We start from the raw sequence: 23,626 nt of genomic DNA on the forward strand, positions 1-23,626 counted from the left end.
ACTTTTAAATGTAAGTATTGGATTTCAATTTAATCGAGTAATCTAATGTATCTAATGATAAAAAATGAAAGAAAAAATACAATAAGGGTTAAAATATTAACTTGTTAATATGTTACCAGTAGGCTATGTGATTTTATATAGGCTAGTTTATACTCTTTAGACTTTATTATGTACATAAATTGACCATGGTGAACATTTTTAGATAGGTTTTCTAACCTATTTTGTTCTGAGGCAGTTATAACTTTAAAAAATCCAGTACAAATGTTACCGCCGCTCGTCACAACGGCTGTCACAGTTGCTAGGCGGGGGACAGTTGCTATTTTAACTGTGTGCTGGAAATTATCATTGTAACGATGCATTGAAAGTATACTTTCAAAGTACATAATAGTATTTTGTACAAAGTATAGCTAAGCGTTATTTGTTTATTAATGTGCATTTGTTATTGAAGATAAAGTGTGCAATTTGTAGCATTTGGAATAAGCCAAAGGTATTACTGAGCCTATACTTTTTACTCAAATATGATACACTTAGGGTTGGCGCCGATAGCCTCGCGGGTGTGCTGCGGGAGACCCGAGAACAGGCAATTGAACCAAGTGTGAAAGCGCCCTAAATTAGTCTGACTGCAAGATACTTCGCTTTTTTTTTTCACCGGGGAAACAACAACCTACCAGGACTGAACAGAACAGGGAGTATAAATACACATAGTAAATGAGGACACTAAACAGGAACAGCTGGACGGAGATTAACTAATCAGAAACCACAGTAACTAACGAGGACTTGTACAGACAGGACAGAAACTGAACAAAACTGAACATGTGACAGCCGTCAGTCCATATTGCCTTTAACACTTTCTCCAAAAAGCGGATGCGATGAGACCTGTTCTCCTGTTATTCACCTAAAGCCTTGACAAGTTTCATTTCTGGATGAACTATACCTTTGAATACTTTTGATAGTATAAACTTACCTTTAATAAAATCAACCCCCAGTTTCTTGTATTTCTTCTTGTTTATTTCAATTTTTATCCTTTTTCTTCTTCTTTGCTCGAGGTTCAGAATCCGCTGAATCTGAAGATTCATCCCTGGACTCGTCCTCCTGATGCAGCAGTAGTGGATGAAGATGCAGTCAGTGAGAGATAACTGCTTCATGCCTCAGAATGTTTTACAAATGTAAAATATATGGAGAATAAAACAACAGGTAAAGACATTACATATTTTTTTACATCTCTCAAACGCAAAAAAGGGGGACCTTCTTGGTCAACAACCTTCTTTAAACATATGCAAAATACTTCAACAACCAGTCTTTGATAGGGCATGTCAAATAGTGTTACCCCAATGTCTCACTGATTTAGCAAATAAAGAATAGGGGCTTTCGCACCGGATTAACTATAGGCGTGTTCGCACCGCAGGAACTGGGAATGTTTTAGTTCTAGGAACACCTATTGGGGGAACTAAATTAGCTCCTACTTCAGAGTAGGTTCTAACCCAGCACAATAGGAGCTATCAGTGATGTTAGTGTTCGCTGATTGGCCGAACACACTCGAAACTCAAGCACCCGCCATTTTTTAATGAGCCGCGTACACATACAGATTATAGCCTATTTACTCCACGAACTAACTCTACGAACATGGAAAACAGTGATTGATCCTCTCAACCAGGGGCGGATTGGGACCAAAAAGTGGCCTTGGACTTTCTGGCCCACAGCTGCCCAACACATCCCACACCGGCTCATTAATGTGCAGAATAATTTTTAACACCACTTACTAGTAGGGCTGGATGATATATCGCATGACATTGTTATGCGCATCTCGTCAGTAAAGCCGGTTCCTTGATTAGTAGTAAATCGCCATCACCTGCTTTCAGATGGAGCGGCATTTACTACACAGAGCCGTAGCTCACTGACAAGCTGAGCCATATCGCATTAATGAATGCAGGCGATACGTCTGATACTACCCTGTCCTTTGAGCCTTTTGTGCAGAATACGGTTAAGACCTCCTTTTTTCATCTTAGAAAAATGTCATGTATTTGGCCTATGTTGTTCTTTTCTGTTGCTGAAAGATTGATTAATTATTTTGTTTATTCACAAACTGATTATTGTAATACTCTACTTGTTGGAGTATCCAAATCTCCCAACCCTATGCATTCTGAAGTTTCGTTTAGTCTACGGACCTGTCGCCTTGACGATAAACTCCTGCATTTGGGTTGACTTGCATCTCAGCATGTTCAGACGCCTCTCAACATCATTACAATCTGCATTGAGGAGGGTAACACAAACCTGGTCAAGACAACACTGATAAACTTGTAATAGTTGAACAACAAAATAATGAATGTAAAATAATTTTGTCTGGGATGTAGCCTTCTTTTGCTCATTTATTTCCAGGCCTAAAAAGTGTGCTTAATAACTGTGAAATAACTAAGACAATGTTTATGTAAAGTCATAAAGTTCCCTAGTATTTATTGCCCTAAGGTTTTAAGAGTGTTGAGTTATTTACCTTCTATGGCAGTGTGTGATGGCTTTCCTCTGACGGCCACGCTTGGCTGGCTCCATTATCCTGTTTTCGTCCCGCTGGGTTTTTGATGACATCATCTGAGCTGTCAGTCTCCTCGGCTCGTCCCTCGTGGCTTCAAAGTGACACGCGCCGCTTCACACCAACATCATAACCTGTCCGTAACCTTCTCTGCTGCTTTGCAGGAATGGATTATTGTATCCAAATTTATTTGAATTGTATTCAGATAATTTTACTTGAACTGAATACCGTGAGGTAATGTGTGGAGTTCCTCAGGGATCAATTTTAGGACCACTACTTTTTAATCTGTATATGTTACCTCTCGGCCGTATCATCAGGAGACATGGTATCTCTTATCACATGCTGATTATACACAGTTATATGTAGCCATGTCTCCTGATGACACTGGGCAAATTGATTCACTTGCAAATTGCATCCAAGACATAAAATGACTGGATGTCGCACAATTTCTTACAACTGACCCAAGACAAAACAGAAGTTTTGATTATTGGATCATAAGTGCAGAGAGAGAAATTGACCCCTAAACTAAACATCCCGGGATTAAACCCAAGCCAAGTAGCGTTGTCTTTGACTCTGATTTTAATTTTAAAGCTTATGTACATACTATTACCAAAATAGCATTTTATCATCTAAAGAACATTGCTAAAATAAGACCATTTCTCTCTCTGAGCAATACAGAAAAATGTGTGCATGCATTTATAACTAGCAGGCTTGCCTATTGTAATGCCCTCCTTTCTGGTCTACCAAAGACTACAATTATTAAACTACAATTAATACAAAACTCTGCTGCTCGAGTATTGACAAAGACCAAGAAGAGAGAGCACGTTACACCTACACTAAAGTCATTACACTGGTTACCTGTTAGTTTCCGTGTTCATTTTAAAAACCTTTGATTAGTTTATAAGGCATTGCATGGACTTGCTCCGACTATCTTTCAAAAATGCTTACAGTAAATGAACCTGTAAGGACTCTCAGATCCTCGGATCCTTTTCTTTTAATAGTATCACGTGGTAGAACTAAAAGATTTAGCCGCTATGCTCCTCGCCTCTGCAATAACAGCAAGACGTGCTGAAAATATTAAAAGTCTAAATTAAAAACATATTTATTTAGTCTGGCCTTCCTGTAAAATCTTCCAGGATATTATAACAAATATAACAATATCTTCTTGTTTTTCTTCATTTATAATTATTGTATGCCTTAATTAATCCTTTAATAACTTTATTTGTATCTATTGTTTCTTTTTTTTTTTGCCTGTAAAGCACTTTGAACTGCATTGATTTGTTTGGAAAAGTGCTATATAAATAACATTTGCTTGCTTACTTTTACATGCCTTTCTACTACTAACTTGTCCAAATATGATCATTTTGAATGCATTGTTGTCTGATGTCATGTCAAAATAAATCAAATGGAGACATTTTTCTACTCTCATATACATACAAAATATCTAAAATATTATATACAGATTATGTGTCAATTTCAGTTATTAAAAATGTTGATTAACTCTTTTTACGCCAGTGGGTTTTTCAAAAAAAAGTTGGCAGACAGATCCAGCATTTTTGATCATATTCACAAAACTTTCATGACCTCCTGAATATTTTGTTGTATGAATATCTGAACAATCAATGTATCAAAAGAAAGAACATACCCTCTGCTTTTAAACAAAACAAAAATCTTCATTCATTCTTATTTATCAACACTTGAATGTGGGTAAGTTTGAACAAAAAGCAGAGAAAATCATGTTTTTGCAAACATTAGGCATTTTTGATTTATATGCTGGTTAATGTTTGATGATCGTGTTATTTTTACATGTGCGCCAGCAACTGGTTTACAGAGGTCTTCTTCTTCTATTGTTTTTGTATCCGGAGATTCTGTCCTCTTTCAGAAGATCTGTAAAAGCACCCGCTACCTATAACAGTGAAAACTTGGAAAAATCTCATCAATGGTGGGGAAAGAGTTAATGTTGATAAAGGGCTTTTTAGGTCTTCATCTGCGAGGCCAGTCGAAGAGAGATCAGGGAAGGACTGGAGGGATCATGGCTCCGACGAGCTCACGCTTAAAGACTTGAAATGAAGTCAAAGTCACTTCAATTCATATGGTCTGTTTGTCAAAGATTCATGGGTGCACAGTCCTGGGTGCACAGACAATGTTAGAACCAAAATAATAAGAACAATTTAAAAGTTTCACACAATCATTAGTCAAGTCACCTTTATTTATATAGCGTTTTTTACAATACAGAGTGTTTCAAAGCAGCTTTACAGAGATAACAGGAAAATAATGCAACAAAGTTTGTGTCTAGAAGAAAATAGCGACACAGTCACAGTCACTTCAAGTTCAGTGATGGTTAATTTTTGTTGTAAAAAAGTTATTAATTTAGTTCATTTATATAAAAACCGAGATGTCATCGTCCAGCTCAGTTCAGTTCTCATATAATGGTGTCAATGCAGGAGATCAATAATATTGTTGAATATTAAATGTCCCCAACTAAGCAAGCCAAAAGTCAAAGGCGACAGTGAAGGAACCAAAACTCCATCAGTGACAGAATGAACCCATAAACCTTGTGAGAACCCAGACTCAGTCGCTCAGTTCTCCTCTGGCCAACGAGCCAACAGTGTGATTATGATTCAGGCAGCATTACAGGTCAGAGGTCAGACTGGATCAGAACATTCAGAATATTCTCCAGTTCATCTGGTTGAAGATCATCACGCCGGTGTGGAGTCGAGTTTGAGGAGGATCAGTGTTTCGTGTTTCGATGAGGCCTTCACAGGGGAGAGATTATACAAAAACTGCTCACTAACATCTCTTTTATAACAGCTTTTGTTAAAAGATAAATGATAATGTTTTGATAAATTGATCAATTTAAAGATAATTTTTACGGATGCCTGCACAACAAGAGATGAAATACATTTATACATAGTGCAGGTAAATGTAAACCCTTGATGCCTGCGTACAGAACAGCCACAGACTCCTCTTTATCGTGCCTGCGGTCAGATGGTGAACCATCAAACGTGCTCAAAACCATTAACATTTACTGTGATCTTCACAACTTTAAAACTGAATCTTTTGCTATGTTAAAAAAATGGCAAAAGTCTGAAAACACTTTTCTGTGAACAGCCGGATCATTTCCATAATGACCAACTCAAACTAGCACTGGTTTAAGACATGCTTTTTTCGGTACCAATAAATGGATGAGCGCAAACTTTAGTAAATCACGTTGCGTGATTCATTTAAATACTCTCCTCCCTTAAATACTGCGTCTGAAAGGAAAACTCCTGCAAATACATAAGCACTAACATCAGCCGCAGAAATATCCCTGTCCTCGCCTTTCAGCACTGATGTTTCACTGCGTGTCTGAATCCTGACTGTAGTTTTTCAGTGCTAAAAGAGGGTTTTCACTGGTGCAAACTGGTAGTAAATCTGGCCCATGTCTTTTTTTTAACATATGAGAGGTGAAATTAAGAAATATGCACTAAATTAATAATTTAGAGTTCTCATATTGTTCACACCTTCTGATTGTTTTGAAATGTGATGACCTTTGCAGAAATTGGACCTCATCATTCAAATGTCCAAATCATGCAAAAGCTGTCTCTGTCTATTTATCCAAATCTATTGTCACAGCTATAGCGGTTTGTCTTCATTCTCTTTGTAACATGCATAACCACGTTCGTTGTCAGTCATGCATCAGAGAGCAGTTTCCATACAGCATGACAAGAACTGAGAGGATGATATTAAAACACCACTGAATATGAGACATTCTTCTCTTTTCCTTCGCTCAGCCTCAATGTCTTGAAGGAAATGGAGATTTTAAACATTAAACGAGTGTATAAATACTTCAGCAGGCAATTTGTTGACAACATCTGACCTCAGTATGTACTATAACCTTACACTCAAACCCAAATATTCAGCCTAATGCTTATGAACGGTCTGTTTTTGTATTGCATTATTGTGCAATATTAAACACAGACATGGCTTGGACCAGCATGTTCAATTACAACTATTTACAATTATTGCCACTCCATTAATCTCTGAAATAGGCTAAAAGTGATCAATAGTGCTGGGAAAAACAATTATAAAAATGCAGCCATGAACTTATATAAGATATGTTATGTCTTCTTTCATTTGAACGGCAGCTGATGCTCAGAGGCCAACAGGAACCATTATGAGAATCATAAATAAGATTAACTAATGAGATATGAATTGATTGATGAAGTGGAGAAAAGTCTGGCGCCTCCATTCACCACTCTGAGATATTAACAATAATTGCCCGCCAGTAATTTTCCCCAATTTGAGATGGTCTCTTTCCTCTCCCGTCACTTTCATGACAGTTAAATACATCTATCTGTTTTTTTCACCACTAAGTATATTATTATTTCATTTAGGACTTGTTTGTACATCATACATCATGTAATTTTACTCAATTCCCAATTAGAAGAATGGCATTATGTAATTTTCTCCACTGGGACACTCAGAGAAGTGTGCTGAGGGAAATGATAAATGGACTATAGTCTTATTCAGATCAAAGAGACTTGAAGTCGTTGGAAAGGTTTTTAAAAAAACATTAATTATTATTCATTAGGTTTTTAAAATGTGAATGCATTTAAAAAAGAGTTTTTAAAACTTTGGTATGTATGTGAAATCGAGTCTTTCAATTGGTAATAATTAGAAACTGAAATACTGTGTAAGACGACTTCAACACATCCGTTCCTGGGGCCTCATGTTTAAAACTTTACGTAGATTTCATCCTAAAAATGTGCATATGAACAAAAGTGTCAGGAGTTGTGACGTATTAAGCCCATAAAGAAGAAGGTTCAAGTTCAAAACAGAGTTGAATAACTTCCACAAATAAATACGAATACAAAACAGCGAAGCAACAACGCAGCCATAGACGAGACCCGGTAAACTAAAGGTTAACACACAACTGCGAACAAGGACAATTCGACACACACACACACACACACACACACACACACACACACACACACACACACACACACAAACAAAGTCCAAACTGAGTCAAACTGGGACAAAAAGCTAGGAAGTCAAGTCAAGTCAAGTCAAGTCAAGTATATTTGTATAGCGCTTTTCACAATACAGATTGTATCAAAGCAGCTTCACAGTATTAAATTAAAATAATACAACAAGGTTTGTTTCTAGTGGAATTTATTGATAAAATCAAATTAGATATCCCCAGAATATCCCCAACTGAGCAAGCCAAAGGCAACAGTGGCAAGGAACCGAAAAACTCCATCAAGTGACCTAATAGTGTTCTAAAACTCCATCAGGTGACCCAATGGAGAAAAAAAAACCTTGGGAGAACCCAGGCTCAGTCGGGGGCCAGTTCTCCTCTGGCGTTTATTAACTAGAGGCCGGATTGTAATTTGAACTGTAAGATTAAAAATATTATATGAATGCCTGGCTAAAGAGATGCGACTTTAATCTAGTTTTAAACTGGGAGAGCGAGTCTGAGCAACGAACAGTATCAGGAAGGCTATTCCAGAGTTTTGGAGCTAAATGTGAAAATGCTCTCCCTCCTTTGGTGGTTCTGGATATCCTAGGTATGACCAAAAGCCTTGAATTTAGTGATCTTAAAGAGCGCGATGGATTATAGGGCGATAGAAGATCCGTTAAATAGACTGGAGCTAAGCCGTTTAGGGCTTTAGAAGTCAGTAGCAATACCTTGTAATTAATACGGAACTTTATAGGTAACCAATGCAGTGATGATAAAATTGGTGTTATATGATCATATTTTCTTGATCTAGTAAGAACTCTAGCGGCGGCATTCTGGACTAACTGTAGCTTGTTAATTGAGGATGCAGGACAACCAGCTAATAAAGCATTACAGTAATCTAGTCTCGAGGTCATGAATGCATGAACTAACTTTTCTGCATCAGAAACTGATAGCATATTACGTAGCTTAGCAATGTTTCTAAGGTGGAAAAAGGCGGTTTTTGTAACATATGAAATATGATTTTTGAAAGACAGGTTGCAATCGAGTATAACACCCAGGTCTTTTACTGTAGAGGATAAAGTAACAGGACATCCTACTATATTAAAGTTGTATTGCGAGAGGTTTTGTGGGCGGTTTTTTGAACCGATAAGTAGTACCTCTGTTTTGTCTGGATTTAATAAAAGAAAATTACGCGTCATCCAATCTTTTATATCTTTAACACACTCTGTCAATTTGGATAATTTAGCGTTTTCATCTGGCCGTGATGAAATATATATTTGAGTGTCATCAGCATAACAATGGAAACTAATTCCATGTTTCCTTATAATATTTCCAAGTGGCATCATATATACTGAGAATAATAGAGGGCCTAACACAGATCCCTGCGGCACTCCATAGTTTACTGGAGTTATGATCGATTTTTCTCCATTTAAATAGACAAAATGGTAGCGGTCAGATAAGTATGATCTAAACCAGCTTAATGCTTGTCCTTGAACACCAGTATAATTTTGTAGTCGATCTAAGAGTATTGTGTGATCTATAGTATCGAACGCAGCACTAAGATCAAGTAAAACTAGTATTGAGATACAGCCTTGGTCAGAAGCTAAAAGTAAATCATTTGTGATTTTAACGAGCGCAGTTTCAGTGCTATGATGCGGCCTGAAACCAGACTGAAACTTCTCATAGATATCATTTTCGTGCAAGAAAGAACACAATTGAGCGGACACCACTTTTTCTAATATTTTAGACATAAATGGAAGATTTGAAATGGGTCTATAATTTGCTAGGTTATTATGATCTAATTGTGGTTTCTTAATGAGAGGTTTTATTTTATTTTTTTTATTAAGTCTCGTTTGTTTCGCGCTTAGTCACGTGGTAAACAATTTCGCTAGTGAGGCGTGTCCAGCTGTATTCAATAACAACATTTCAGGTGAATATAAGGAAGTAGTATACCGCGGCAGCGGACGAGGCAGCCCTCGTGTGAAGACCGAAGAGTGTAAAGACCAGCGACTCTACCTGCGCGACTACCTGCTGGAGCTTGATGTACTACTCTCATCCTTCCCTGAGGATGGTACTCCTCTCATAGTTCTTGGAGACTTCAGCATCCACCTAGAAAAACCTCAGGCTGCTGATTTCCACACTCTGCTTGCCTCATTCGACCTCAAACGAGTATCTACTGCGGCTACTCACAAATCAGGTAACCAATTAGACCTCATTTACACGTGCTACTGCTCCACTGACCATACACTGGTCACTCCACTGCACACCTCAGATCACTTCCTCCTCACTCTCAACCTCAACCTGCCTCAGAACACAACACACACTCCTCCACAGGTCACCTTTCGGCGAAACCTATGCTCACTCTCACCCTCTCGCCTATCCTCTCTGGTCTCATCCACACTTCCTCCACCTGATCAGCTTTCAACACTAGATACTAACAGTGCAAATGATACTCTTTTCTCCACTTTAACATCCTGCTTGGACAACTTCTGCCCCCTTTCCTCCAGGCCCGCCCGCGCCACACCCTCTGCCCCCTGGTTATCTGATGTTCTCCGTGAACATCGTTCTTCTAAACTCAGAGGTGTAGAGAGGAAGTGGCACAAATCGAAAGATCCTACTGACCTTGGTCTTTATCAATCCCTCCTCTCTTCCTTCTCTGCTAATATCTCTACTGCTAAAATGACTTACTATCACAACAAAATTAACAATTCTTCAGACTCTCGCATGCTTTTCAAAATCTTCTCCTCTCTTCTCAACCCTCCTCCTCCTCCTCCTCCTTCTCCTCCTTCATCAACCCTAACAGCTGACGATTTTGCCACAATCTTCATAAATAAAACAACCACCATCAGTTGCCAATTTACCAATCCACAAACTGACACACATTTTACCAGCTAACATACACATTCTACCCTCCATCTCTCTACTTTCAGAGACAGAAGTCTCCAAACTCCTCCTTTCCAATCGCCCTACCACCTGTCCGCTTGATCCTATTCCCTCTAACCTGTAACACCTGCTTGTAAAAACACTTTTGATGCTACATTTAGAATTAAGGGACCAGAGACTTTCACTTTTCAATGATCCATGTGTATTACACCACAAGTCACCATACAGTCAGTAAACATACAACGCTGTGTGAAAACGTTACAACGTGCATAGTCATTCAATTGCAAGGGAAACATTGAATAGTCCAGACTTTTATAGTGGTGTCTTTCGCTACCACAAGCTCAGTCCTAAGAATAGTAGGAGCAAGATGAAACAGTACTTAAGTGCAATGTTGATGAGGCCACATCTGCCTGAAACCAAGTTTCCAAGTGGCTGTCGGTAATGTAAATGAACTGTAGCTTGTGAAATGAACAATAGATGACAAAGGTGTTGTTGGCAAAACAAAGACAATTAATCCCTTTTTGATCAAGGTCCTAGCTATAGTTGAGCTGCCTCCATATGCATGCACGCTGAACCCTCTGCATCAAACAAACAAATAAACTTAGTGACACCATTAACAAATTTACCCATCTCATTTACATAAACATTACCAAACATCATATATACAAACAAAGTACTAACAGGAGTACTTACATTTGAGTTTAAGAACCTCAGGTTCCTCAAATCAGGGCAAAAACACAAGACAGCATTGGTGAGAAAGTTTCTCCATTGCTGCGTTCCAGTCCAAAATTGTCATGCCCTTCACTCGCTGACTTCCCTCCGTCTCAATCACTCGGATGTACGTCATTGCTTACGTTGCACGAGTGCCCACTACTGGCGGAAACTGCAATGGGCTGAACTGGAACGTCCTAAGCCCTTGATCACTTGGAATCAGAGTTGATTTATTATTTATTTATTTTTCCCTTTAAGAATTGTTTAATGCAGCATCCAAATGTTTATATGTGTGTTTGGGTTGTTTTAAATAAAAAATAATTATAATTAATATATCATAGAGTTGTCTGTTGTGGTGGTGATTAGACGAGATCTGTGGTGACGTCACAATCGTACTGCATTGTGGGACATATAGGTGCCTGAAGTTTACATTTGAAGTAGACTCGCTCCCTTGGTCAAAATCAAGGGAACGAGGGTCTGTCCATATAAACTTCCCTCGTCCACTTCACGAAGTGAAACGCACTTCAAAATGGCGGCAGGGATTCCCCCGAGAGGAAGTGCTTAGGGAAGTTTGCAAGTGTGTGTCTAAAAGTGGACTGGAACGCAGCACATGTGGTTAACACATCCTTCCTACCTCATACTTGTTCTCTTATCCTTTTTATGCAACCAGGCATCTCACTGGCTAGAGTGCCCCTAGTGACAGGATTAAATATTGCATGTATAGAAAGCTAATGGGACAAATGTAACTGTAAAACTGTTACAAATCTACTTCATGCCATTTCATCCTCAGTTGTGCCTACACATCATAAACACCTCTCTTCACACTGGTACCTTTCCCACAGCATTTAAGCAGGCTCATGTAACCCCACTGCTTAAGAAACCCACTCTAAATCCAGCACATCTGGAAAATTACAGACCGGTATCTCTTCTTCCATTCGTTGCGAAAACAATTGATCGAGTTGTTTTCAACGATCTCTTCCTTCCTTACACAGAACAACCTCTTGGACAACAATCAGTCTGGTTTCAAAAGCGGACACTCAACTGAGACTGTCCTGCTCTCGGTAATTGAAGCCCTGAGACTGGCAAGAGCAGCTTCCAAATCCTCAGTTCTCATCCTGCTGGATCTGTCTGCTGCCTTTGACACAGTTAACTACCAGATCCTCCTGTCAATCCTAAAGATGAAGGGCATCTCGGGAACCACACTCCAATGGTTCAAGTCTTACCTCTCAGGTAGGTCCTTTATGGTATCGTGGAGGGGTGTGGTGTCTAAGACACAACATCTAGCTACTGGAGTGCCTCAGGGCTCAGTGCTTGGACCACTTCTCTTCTCCATCTACATGACATCACTAGGATCTGTGATTCAGAAACATGGCTTTTCCTATCACTGCTACGCTGATGACACACAACTCTACCTCTTATTCCAGCCTGACGATCCGACGGTAGCTGATCGTATCTCAGCCTGCCTGACAGACATTTCTGGCTGGATGAAGGACCACCACCTTCAACTAAACCTTGCGAAGACAGAGCTGCTTGTGGTCCCGGCCAACCCAACACTACACCACAACTTCACCATTCAGCTAGACTCGTCATCCATAACTCCATCAAGGTCAGCCAGGAACCTTGGGAGTGGTAATTGATGATCAATTGAACTTCACAGACCACATTGCTAGAACTGCCGGTCATGTAGATTTGCCTTGTACAACATTAGGAGGATCAGGCCCTTCCTATCAGAGCATGCTACACAACTCCTTGTCCAAGCGCTAGTTCTATCCAGACTGGACTATTGTAACACTCTCCTGGCTGGTCTTCCAGCTTGCATGGTCAAACCTCTGCAACTGATCCAGAATGCTGCAGCCAGAGTGGTCTTTAACGAGCCGAAGAGAGCACACATCACTCCTCTCCTCACAAAATTGCACTGGTTGCCAGTTGCCGCTCGCATGTAATATGCAGTTGTCAAGCCCCTCCTGAAAAAGGCAAGGCAAGGCAAGGCAAGGCAAGTTTATTTATATAGCACATTTCATACACAATGGCAATTCAAAGTGCTTTACATAGAAGAAATTAAAATAATAAAAAGAAATAAGAATAATTAAAACAGTTTAGAAAAATAAAAAATAAAATACAGTACAGTACAAACAGTCGGACGAGCATTGGCACAGTGCTCATTCATTAAATGCATAGCTAAACAGATGTGTTTTGAGTCTGGATTTGAAAGTGACTACTGTAGGAGCACGTCTGATCTCCTCTGGAAGCTGGTTCCAGCTGCGGCTGGCATAATAGCTAAAAGCGGACTCGCCATGCTTAGAGTGAACCCTTAGTATTTCTAGCTGATATGATCCTAGTGATCTGAGTGATCTGTTGGGTTTATATTCAGTGAGCATATCTGCAATATATTGAGGTCCTAGGCCATTGAATGATTTATATACCAGTAATAATACTTTAAAATCAATCCTAAATTTAACTGGGAGCCAGTGTAAAGACCTGAGGACTGGTGTGATATGTTCATATTTTCTGGTTCTGCTCAGAATCCTGGCGGCAGCGTTCTGTATGAGCTGCAACTGTCTTATGGTCTTTTTGGGAAGGCCAGTGAGGAGTCCATTACAGTAATCCACCCTGCTGGTGATGAAAGCATGAACAAGTTTCTCTAGGTCTTGTCTGGAAACAAAGCCTCTAATTCTTGCAATATTTTTCAGATGATAGTATGCTGATTTAGTTATTGCTTTGACATGACTACTGAAACTAAGGTCTGACTTGATTCCTGACTAGATTTTTGGTTGTTTGACCCCTAGAGTGAAGGTATGCGTTCACCTTGAGAACTTCATCTTTGTTTCCAAAAGCAATGACTTCAGTTTTGTCTTTGTTTAACTGAAGAAAGTTTTGACACATCCAACTGTTGACTTCATCAATGCATTGGCACAGGGAGTCAATGGGGCTGTAATCGTTAGGCGATAGGGCTAAGTAAATCTGTGTGTCGTCTGCATAGCTGTGGTAAGCAATTTGGTTCTTTCTCATTATTTGGCTCATTGGGAGCATATACAGGTTGAACAGGAGTGGCGCAAGAATTGAGCCTTGAGGAACTCCGCATGTCATGGATGTCCACTCAGACTTATGATCTCCTATACTCACATAATAACCTCTCCCATCTAAGTATGACCTGAACCATTTTAGGACTATCCCAGAAAGCCCCACCCAGTTTTCCAGCCTGTCCAGAAGTATGTTATGATCGACAGTGTCAAATGCAGCACTGAGGTCGAGTAGTACCAGCACCGATAATTTGCCTGAATCAGTATTTAAGCGAATATCGTTTATTATCTTTATGAGCGCTGTTTCTGTGCTGTGGTGCGGTCGGAAACCAGATTGAAAATTGTCAAAGTATCCATTCGAGCATAAGAATTTGTTCAGCTGATTGAAGACAACTTTTTCAATGATCTTGCCTATGAAAGGAAGATTTGAGATCGGTCTATAGTTGCTTAATATGGTCTTATCCAGATTGCTCTTTTTCAGGAGGGGCTTGACAACTGCAGTTTTCAGGGAGTTTGGAAAACTCCCAGAGAGAAGTGAAGCATTTACCACTTCTAGAAGATCTGCTTCTAAACTGTTTAACACACTTTTGAAAAATGATGTGGGAAGTGTGTCAAGAGCTGATGTTGATGTTTTAAGGTGCTGTACGGTTTCTTCCAAAATTTTGCCATCAATTTCTTTGAAGTCAGACATAGTAGCTACTTTCTCAGGTGGTTTGATCTGTCTGACCCCAGTGCAACTCAAGGATGTGCTGATCACCTTTCTGATATTATTGATTTTCTCAGAGAAGAAAGAAGCAAACTCACTGCACTTGTTGTCTGAGAGCATTTCACTGGGAATCTGGCTTGGGGGGTTTGTCAGTCTCTCTACAGTAGCAAAAAGAGTGTGTGTGTTGTTTAAATTACTGTTTATAATATTTGAGAAGAAAGTCTGTCTAGCTTTGCCCAGTTCCATATTGAAAGCATGGATGCTGTCTTTGTAGATGTTATAATGGACTACAAGTTTTGTCTTCCGCCACATGCGCTCTGCTTTTCTGCATTGTCTTTTCATATTTTGCACTGCTGTTGAGTTTCTCCAAGGTGCTTTTTGTCTGCCACTCTTCTTCCTGAGTTTAACAGGAGCAATATCATCAAATACACTTTTAACTTTTGAGTTAAAAGAATCAAGGAGAAAATCAACAGAGTCTGCAGATATGCTTGGTGTTAAGGATATAGCCTTCATAAATAGTACACTAGTGTTCTCATTTAAGCATCTCTTCTTGACAGACACAGATCTAGCTTCAATGGCAGGAGAGATCAATATATCAAAGAAAATACAGAAATGATCAGACAGTGCTACATCCTTAATAACAATCGATGAAATGTTTAGACCCTTACTGATAAGTAAATCTAGAGTGTGTCCACGATTGTGAGAGCAATCTGGATAAGAACATATTAAGCAACTATAGACCGATCTCAAATCTTCCTTTCATAGGCAAGATCAATGAAAAAGTTGTCTTCAATCAGCTAAACAAATTCTTGAGCTTGAATGGATCTTTTGACAATTTTCAATCTGGTTTCCGACCGCACCACAGCACAGAGACAGCGCTCATAAAGATAATAAACGATATTCGCTTAAATACTGATTCAGGCAAATTATCAGTGCTGGTACTACTCGACCTCAGTGCTGCATTTGACACTGTCGATCATAACATACTTCTTGACAGGCTGGAAAACTGGGTGGGGCTTTCTGGGATAGTCCTAAAATGGTTCAGGTCATACTTAGATGGGAGAGGTTATTATGTGAGTATAGGAGACCATAAGTCTGAGTGGACATCCATGACATGCGGAGTCCCTCAAGGCTCAATTCTTGCGCCACTCCTGTTCAACCTGTATATGCTCCCAATGAGCCAAATAATGAGAAAGAACCAAATTGCTTACCACAGCTATGCAGACGACACACAGATCTACTTAGCCCTATCGCCAAACGATTACAGCCCCATTGACTCCCTGTGCAAATGCATTGATGAAATCAACAGTTGGATGTGCCAAAACTTTCTTCAATTAAACAAAGACAAAACTGAAGTCATTGCGTTTGGAAACAAAGATGAAGTTCTCAAGGTGAACGCATACCTTCATTCTAGGGGTCAAACAACTAAACATCAAGTCAGGAATCTTGGTGTGACACTAGAGTCAGACCTTAGTTTCAGTAGGCATGTCAAAGCAATAACTAAATCAGCATACTTTCATCTGAAAAATATTGCAAGAATTAGATGCTTTGTTTCCAGACAAGACCTAGAGAAACTTGTTCATGCTTTCATCACCAGCAGGGTGGATTATTGTAAGATTTAGGATTGATTTTAAAGTATTATTACTGGTATATAAATCATTCAATGGCCTAGGACCTCAATACATTGCAGATATGCTCACTGAATATAAACCCAACAGATCACTCAGATCATTAGGATCATATCAGCTAGAAATACTAGGGTTCACTGTAAGCATGGCGAGTCTGCTTTTAGCTATTATGCCAGCCGCAACTGGAACCAGCTTCCAGAGGAGATCAGACGTGCTCCTACTGTAGTCACATTCAAATTCAGACTCAAAACACTTCTGTTTAGCTATGCATTTACTGAATGAGCACTGTGCCGCTGTTCGTCTGACTGTTTGTACTGTACTGTATTTTATTTTTCTAAACTGTTTTAATTATTCTTATTTCTTTTTATTATTTTAATTTCTTCTATGTGTAACAAGGCGGACCTCCGCCGTCTATATTAGTGGGGAATTAAACTCGCTCAAGTTGTTCAATTGAATGAAAGTATAGGCAATAGTGAGGTACACGGTCTTTATTTCTTTACAATGACTCTTCCTATATATAAAACATTTCCTGGGAGCAAATACTAAACATCATAATCATACACCCAATACAAACAAATGAAATGGCCATAATAAGGAGGGCGACCAGATTGAATCAGGTATACAAGTCTTGGGCTGGAAGCAACGATCTCCACTTATTTAAGTGCAACCCGGGAAAATTGTAACACACGTGTTGAATGAAATATACAACCACAGCAATCCAAAAATAGTATCACTGCATCACACCACCTCCTAAGATGGAAAATATAGCCGCTTCCAGTAGCCTACCCAGCCCCCTAAAATGGCCAAACAAAGTTAAATAAAGGAAACAAAAAAAAGAAATAATAATCACAATATACAATACAACAATCAACCAAAGAAAACGAAGTTTACAATACTTCTGGTCCAAAACAAATACAAACAAAAAAAACTCAATTAAAAACAAACTTTAAGTACTGGGAAAAAGCAGTGGTCTAGTGCCATCGGCTGCCGGATAATCTGTCAACACATAATACATGTTTAACACACCTACATTTGTATAACATTGGAATATACAAATAACATCTAGACTATACCTTTCATTTATATATCTCTATACAAAATATAAAACCACAAAACATTTCACTACCTGCACCATGTGTCACAAATCACGAACACGATGCTGCTTAATATGAGACGTACAGCTCCACGTGCATGACCGTGGTTTCAGGTTTGTTACTATAACACATACAACACATGCTCAAAACAATACTCTATTTTCTCTTGTACGTAGTAAAAATCGAACAACCTACCCCTCCCTCGTCACCAGCAACATGGACAGGAAAGCTGATTAATATGAGGCGTACAACTCCACGTGAACGACCGGGATTTCAGGTTTGTTACTATAACACATATAACACATGCTTAAAACAATGCTCTATTTTCCCTTATACGTAATAAAATCAAACAACCTACCCCTCCCTCGTCACCAGCAACATGGACAGGAAAGCTGATTAGTATGAGGCGTGCACTCCACGTGAATGACCGTGATTTCAGGTTTGTTACTATAACACATGCAACACGGATACTCAGGAACAAACAATACTCCGCTTTTATCATACATAATAAATCACATGACCTACCCGGGGATTATTGGCAACATAAACTAGCAGGCGATACCTTCGGCATGCAGATTCAAAAGCTCTTCCCGCGTACAGCAATGCCACGCCAAACAACCATGTGCGTCTCCCACAATAATGTGCCACGCCTCTTTTAACTTCCTTAAGCGGAAATTACGCTATACGCATTCTGCCATGACGTCAATCAAACTAAAAGAAAAAACACATATACATCCCCACTACCAACCCACTACATATGTAAAGCACTTTGAATTGCCATTGTGTATGAAATGTGCTATATAAATAAACTTGCCTTGCCTTGCCTTGCCTTGATAGCCCAATTGCATCCTCATTACGTTTCCCCCCTGTGAGGGTTAGATTTAGGTATGTGTAGGCCTAATGGTATAATAGCATTTCAACCCGACCCCAATCCCCTATGATGATGGGTATAAAAATGATTAAAAACCAGAAGAACCCCAACGTGTTTATAAAACCATCTGTCTAACCCTATTCATCCAAAGAACACATCTTCAGTGGTGTACCTCAGGATCATCGGGTGTTTCGGCTCTTTAAACACAAAACACCCTCCTCTGAGGCGGCCTGCCAAAGGGGATCAATCCTTGGCATGTGTCTTTCCCTAGTCTTCTATTGATCTCATGACCCAAGATGGCTGACAAAATTAAACTAACAAGACCAACACCATTTTAGCCACCCTATTTAGTCCCGATTGTCACAATTGTCCTCCACCTCCCAGTCAACCCACACCCATGTTGCAATACCAAATTCCCCCCATCCCTATCAGAGCTGCCACCCTTCCTAAAAAAATATGATCATTAATATCATAATTATTATCTCCAAGCAAAAACCCTCCACCTCTCCCCAATAACCTCAACCAACTAATTATCTACCCACTAATGCTAGTCATCGATAGAAAATTGGGTTCCAGTTACGGCCATTCAACCCCAGGCCACCTTCTCTGCGTACTGTACCGAGAGAGACCCAGAGAGATTGGATACCTACCTCCCTTCACAAGTGATCCCTTCGTTAACACCACAAGGTATCCAAGGTCACCCAAAAAGGGCCTGTGTCACGGGGCTCATATTGGCGGTTACTTTAGTACCATGCTTCTACCAATTATCCCCCCTTCGGCACATGAAACTCTCAACAGACATCACACTTATCGTAGGAAGTGCAATCGCAAGGAACCTATGCCCTAACTCGCCTTCTTCTTATATATATATATATATATATATATATATATATATATATATATATACTGTTTATATATATATATATATATATATATATATATATATATATACACAGTATATAACACCCACTGGCGCTGCGTGTTCAGCTCCTCCAGTTTCCACCCCTTTAACTCCAAAAAAATTCACTATATCCTTGTTTTCCTTCAGATATTCTTTCCTTTACCCACAGTATATCATCATCTTACCCTCTACCTCTCTTATATATACATTTCTCCTACATTCTTTAATTCTTTTAATCCTGTGTTATTCAGAAACTGAAACAACACCATTACCGTACTATTTGCTATATCTGAGTCAATATATTCTTTAATGTTAACTATTTTCCTTAATTCTTCCATATTTCTTCTCTTAGTACTTCTGTTTCTTCATCATAATCCTTACAATTTATAATCACATGTTCTACAGTTTCACTCTGTCCACATTTCTTACTCATTCCCGTTGGATGTTTGGATGTTTAGATATTAAATGTAATGTTGTATTCAAACCTGTATGTCCCATCCTTAATCTTGTAATTATGTTTTCGTCCCTCCTATTTCCCCCACTCTTTCTACCTTTTCCCACTTTATTTTGTATTGCATATAAATTTCTCCCTTTAGTCTCATTATCCTAATACTGTTGCCACTTTTTAATCACTTTCTCTTTTATTACTGATTTTATTTCTCTTATACTATGTGGTAGTTCAATTTCTACCATTTCTTCATTACTGCTTGCTTGGCTAATTGATCTGCTTCTTCATTCCCTTTAATTCCCACATGGGCTGGAACCCACATAAACTGTACTTCTATCCTACCTTGTTTTAACTCAAAGTGATTTTTAAGGATTTCCACTACTATGTCTGGCCTTGATTCTGACTTTTGGTTATCAATACTGACTATTGCTGAAAATGAATCTGAACATATGACCGCATTTTGTATTTCTATTTCCTTAATTAGTTGTATTGCTAGCAGAATAGCCATCAGTTCACCTGTATATACTGACAGTTGATCACTTATTCTAGCTTTTTTCTTTATCTGTAACTTTGGAACATTGACTGCCACTCCTACTCTCCCCCCTTTTTTGGAAGCATCTGTGTATATCTGTATATTATTTCCGTACTTAAGCCCTAAATATTTCTTTGTTCTCATTACTTCCATCTCACTACTTCCTCCTTTTTGTCTTACTATTTTGTCTTACTTTACTATTTGCCCTAACTAACTTTCATCTTCTAACCCCCCTTCCCCTTCTACACCAACTGTCACACTCCTGGTATGCCCAATTCCTCATGCCCACAATCCTTTGTGGTCCAATTATCTCTAATCCTACCGTCCTTTTTTTTTAACCCAACCATGTTTTCCTTGAGCTTCCACGATATTACCCAGTAGTTCAATTCTCGATTTGTATTGCTCACCGTCTTCCCGTAACTCATCCCCATACCTTAACCTCTTCCTCTACCATTATATTTTTACCCAGCCAGCATTTAATCCAAAACTTGTTTTTGGTGCTGGTTTAGAACTCTGGTCTCCTTGTTTCTCCCTCACCATCTCTACCCAAAACCTCTCCAGTTTTCCTGTCCCTCCCCTGTCTCATAACCTATAACTAATCAACCATCTAATTAATCCCCCTTATCCCGAATCTTCTCCCTTTTATCCAATCCATTACCACCTGCTAACTTTTTTCCGTGTTAAGTGCTGGATTCTAACCCCGATCTCCCCATTCCCTATCCACTCCCGCTGCCCACTCACCCAATCCATCTATCTCTTCTGGCCATCCTTCAAGGTAATAAACCATCTCTTTTTATTATTATTTGTATACACAAAGACTCTCTACAAACTTTTGGATGCCGGCTCTTTCCCTCCAATCTTACCACTTGTTATATTCCTTCTATGGCTATCCATCTTTCCCAAATTTTGTTTTATTATTATTATTTATCGGTTTCATACCCCGATCTCCCTGTTCTCTTGCTACTCATGCTAACCCCTAAGTCAATCCACTATAACACTTTTTTGTTTTGGGGAATAATCCCCTTTAAACAAAATACACAACTCCATATTCTTTCTTCCAATCGTTTATTAACCTTCACTGGTTTCTTATATTGAGCCCCTTGGGAAACCCTGTGTCCAGTTTCCTAATCCAGTATCTCTCCCTCTTCCGCCTTTCTTTCTTGTCCCATTCTGGATTGTGCTCAAGCCCACATATCTTGAGGTTTTGGATCCCATGTCTCTGAAAATGAGGTACAAGGTGCCCCTTCCGACCTGTCCCTTTCTTCACCGTAGACCTATGCCCCCACATCCTGGTGAGGATGTCATCCCACAATGGGAGCATCAAATCCGGTAGACACAATTGTTCTGTTTCAGGGGATGAACCGTCTAATCCTGAACACCCCTGTCTGTTTGCCCCTTACAAAAGTGTCCTTCGTTTTTGTAGGGGGTCTTTGGTTTACCGGACCCAATCTGCTGTGGACCAGTAGGTCCTTTAGATGTATTCCCCTTCTATATGCTGCCACCATCCTATAGCATGTTCCCAGTGCCTCATCCCGGGATAACCTGTCAAAATTCCTTCTCACCCCCATTGCCAAACCTTGGGCCATGTGGGAGAATGGGATGATCAATGGAAGTGCTTTTTTTTTAACTGTCTGAGCTCCCCTAATCACTGTTCCTTCTTCTTTGGCCACTCCTCTCAAGAATTGACGGGAATACCCCCTCTGCTTAAGAGCCCCAAAGAGTGTTTTAACAGCCTCGACCCTGTCACATTCCCTAGTGCAAACTCGTCAATCTCAGGAGCTGGGCCTTAACTAGGGTTGGGTACCGAAACCGGGCACCGATATGGAACCGGTACCTAAGTAACCCGTACGTAACCGGACCGAATCAAAACGGAGATTTCGGTGCCACTTATTCAATTCAATTCAAAGAACTTTATTTATCCGTTAGGAACTTCATTCGTGTTGAGCATCAATGCGTGTACGGTTCCACAAACACAGCACAATATACCACACACACACACACACACACACACACACACACACACACACACACACACACGCATTACATACAGTTCCATGTAAATAAATAATAAGTAATAACTAAAACTTGCAAAATACAATAAATACATGACAAATAAGCAGTAAACCATTAAAAAGGTTGCGTTAAAAATAGATAAATAAAGAGAAATAGTCACCAAATCCGCACACACGGGCATACACCTTGGTGAATAAATGTATCAACCATTCATGTTTCTAATAGATGTGGGCACAAAACTTGTCATAGCTCTCTTGGTCCTGAACATGAGTGATCTGTATCTCTGGCCTGAAGGTAGGAGACTATAGTGGCTGTGCAGTATGTGAGTGGTGTCTGAGTCTATTTGTGTTCCTTTTATTTTTGTCCTCATGTTATAAATACTGATAAGTGATTCCTGCACCTGTCCGATTATTTTACTACTTATTGTTATGATTTTGTTTAGTGTGTTGCGATGGATATTGGATAGTGATCCCAACCAGGCTGATATATTGAAAGTTATTACAGACTCAATGAAGCATTTGTAGAAAGCTATCAGGACTGACTGATGAACCTGAAGCCTACGGAGCTTCCTCAAAAAAAAAAAAGAGGCGCTGCTGACACTTAGAGAAAATGTTTTCACTGTTTAGTTGGAAGGTAAGTTTGTGATCAAGTATTGTCCCAAGGTATCTACACTCACCTAAAGGATTATTAGGAACACCTGTTCAATTTCTCATTAATGCAATTATCTAATCAACCAATCACATGGCAGTTGCTTCAATGCATTTAGGGGTGTGGTCCTGGTCAAGACAATCTCCTGAACTCCAAACTGAATGTCAGAATGGGAAAGAAAGGTGATTTAAGCAATTTTGAGCGTGGCATGGTTGTTGGTGCCAGACGGGCCGGTCTGAGTATTTCACAATCTGCTCAGTTACTGGGATTTTCACGCACAACCATTTCTAGAGTTTACAAAGAATGGTGTGAAAAGGGAAAAACATCCAGTATGCGGCAGTCCTGTGGGCGAAAATGCCTTGTTTATGCTAGAGGTCAGAGGAGAATGGGCCGACTGATTCAAGCTGATAGAAGAGCAACTTTGACTGAAATAACCACTCGTTACAACCGAGGTATGCAGCAAAGCATTTGTGAAGCCACAACACGCACAACCTTGAGGCGGATGGGCTACAACAGCAGAAGACCCCACCGGGTACCACTCATCTCCACTACAAATAGGAAAAAGAGGCTACAATTTGCACGAGCTCACCAAAATTGGACAGTTGAAGACTGGAAAAATGTTGCCTGGTCTGATGAATCTCGATTTCTGTTGAGACATTCAGATGGTAGAGTCAGAATTTGGCGTAAACAGAATGAGAACAT

The sequence above is a fragment of the Rutilus rutilus genome (assembly GCF_951802725.1).
Source record: "Rutilus rutilus genome assembly, chromosome: 17".
NCBI classification, from domain to species: Eukaryota; Metazoa; Chordata; class Actinopteri; order Cypriniformes; family Leuciscidae; genus Rutilus; species Rutilus rutilus.